This window comes from Opisthorchis viverrini, assembly GCF_000715545.1.
Source record: "Opisthorchis viverrini unplaced genomic scaffold opera_v5_145, whole genome shotgun sequence".
In the NCBI taxonomy this organism is placed as follows: domain Eukaryota; kingdom Metazoa; phylum Platyhelminthes; class Trematoda; order Opisthorchiida; family Opisthorchiidae; genus Opisthorchis; species Opisthorchis viverrini.
Genome location: NW_008751802.1, coordinates 763,550 through 766,223, shown reverse-complemented (window position 1 = coordinate 766,223; position 2,674 = coordinate 763,550).

The window sequence follows — 2,674 nt, the reverse complement described above, 5'->3', positions numbered from 1 at the left end:
TCTAAGGAATGTCCAGCGAAAGGCTAGGAGCAACAATTTAGCCCGCCCAGTAAGCTAGTTTGACCCAACCTATCCTTAAATGAGTAACTCATCATCTACACACATCATCTCTACCGTGTAGTGGTCTGGCTATCCAATAAGTTAGTTTACCAGGAGTGTGTGGCAAAGAAATAAAAATGATTACGCTAGGTTGGGTATACAAAAATAAAGAGACCAGACGGAACAGACTCACTAAAAATTGTTCTCTTTAAAATAGTTCGTCGTTGGCCCAGGTCAACGAATAAACAATAATCCAATCATGTTGGTACAGAGGTCTTCTTCTGAACAGTTCCCACGTAGAATAGATTCCGAAGCTGTCTGAAATGTTTTGGTACGCGAATGACCGCTGCAAGCGCGAGCGATATCAGAAGAGGGAGTCGAAGCACGTGACCACGCTTGTATTCTGTGAAATTGTACAAGTGCGCGTTTTTGTAGTTTTTCGTATTCAAACGAAAAACGATTATGCAATTGATGAAATACGTAGTGTTATAATGGAAGTAAAATAAAGGTACAAAACGCCACAACCTAACCCAGCTTCAGAACAGATTCGTAAAGCATTCAACGTGGCTTGCAAGGGTTTACTACATGCCCACGCACAGGTTTCTGTCACCTAAAATGGTTTGCTTTTCGAAAAAGCTTCTGGAATGCTATTTTCCCATCGTATTGCGTGAGCGATCAACCGCATTCCTTTCATGTATGTGATTCTCCCCATCTGTATGCCTTATCCCCATTGACCACAGCATGAATAATTAGTGCTTTTCTAGCTAGCCACATTATCATGCTTTCCTCAACAATTATTAGTTGCATGAATAAAATTGCATTTAAAATCCATGGAGTCTTTATATCAACTGGATCAACTTCATTGACTGTCAAACTTTGTACTGAATTTGAACTGAGCAATAGGAATCCTTGTAATGTCGCAAGATTTCAAAATTTATTTACACTGACTACACCCATGTCCTTCTGTGTTCCACGATCTATTGGCGCGTCTAGAAAAGATGTCTTCGAGACACTCATGGCAAGAAAGAAAGAAAGAGAGTTTTCAAACATAAAACAATGGCAGTCTCACACAGAATACCTTAATAACTCAGCTATGCGTGCAGAAAGAGAAAAAATTTGGACATCTGACCAGGCGCAAGCGTCCAGGTTGGTCACCTTGATGTTTTGTGTAAAGTGCCTAAAGCATGGAGGCTTTCGAAGTCCAGAACGTTGACACAGAAGCTGAAAAATTTATTGATAACCGTCGTCGAAGGCTGCGATCATTGTTTGACAAAGAAACAAAGCAACAAATGGTAAATTTCGAGTCGTCTGCGATTGATACCTATAGGCATCACTGACTGCAGAAATGAGCAAAGGCTCGAGTGATCTCAGAGTTCCCAAGGATCCAAGAAAGTGCTTCGGATTAAATGAATTCGAGGTACTCCTTCTGTGCATACTGACAGTGAGATTCCCTTAGTTCGCTCGTAATTCGATGTCAAATAATTTAAACAATATCACCGCCGTGGGAGCTGGCGATGGGTTCCCGGAAAATTTACCAGCCAGTAAACATGGTTGCAATCTTCACCCGTCTGTGGGGGAGATAAACAACCACGTAAGCGCTTCGATTTTTGCTATTCTGTGATTCTTTCCTGATGCAACTCAAAGTTATTTCACATTGGTTTATGGAAAAGGCGTTGGAAACTCACATAAGGCACATGCGGTTTTTTCCATTCAATAGGCCAATCATGTTATGATGACCTTAATTAAATACGCGAAATTCGATAAAATTTCTACCATTTCTAGGCATTGATATGCATGCGTTCCAGTTCATAAGTTGCCTTACAAACTGAAATGAAGTTGCAAAATAACCAGTGTGACCGTTTGAAATACGTTGAAAGTGACCCCGAAAAGATAACTAATATTACCTCTGTTGAATAATTATTTCAACTGTCCGAAACTGATATTGAAAGTGGGTGTCTTAAACTGTTACTTCCGCTAACGGTTAGGAAACTTAGAGTACTCCAAATCGAATAAGAAACTTTTTAACTTACAAACGATGGCACATTTCGGATGCAGTAAGCTGCACTCGATGCACAGTCTCCCGTGCTCCGGACGTTCAAGTGTTTACTTTGTTCAATTTTTCCGTCATTGCTTCCTTTTGTCTTTGGGGGAGGGGGAGAACTTGGCAAACGCCCTAGTGAGGAGGGTGCTCTACTGATCGTTTGCTCTTGGTCCTCCAGACAGTTGGAAGTTCATCAAATAGTGGAAGCCACTGAAAAATACATGGGCATATCATGTTGTTTTGGCATCTTCTCCGGCCAATCAGTTTGGCTTCACAGGTCCTCCATCCCTCTTCTCTCTGTATGGCATGATTTTGGAGCACATCTGTATGCATTCTAAGCTTTTATCTTGACACTCGCTTTTTGAAGAGTCCAGTGACCCATCCTGGACGCTCTTCCGATTGCTGAATTGACTTTCGACATTAACTTATGCAGCTCATGTTGATATGTTGTTTTCAATCAGAAAAATGGTAGGCCTTTACTCAATTTCTGTGAGAGTGTACGGAGAGCTCTCCAAAAGCTTCCGTACACAAAGCGGTGTCCGTCAGGGATGCCCACTCTCTCCATTCCTTTTTAACTTTGTGATTGATGAGATA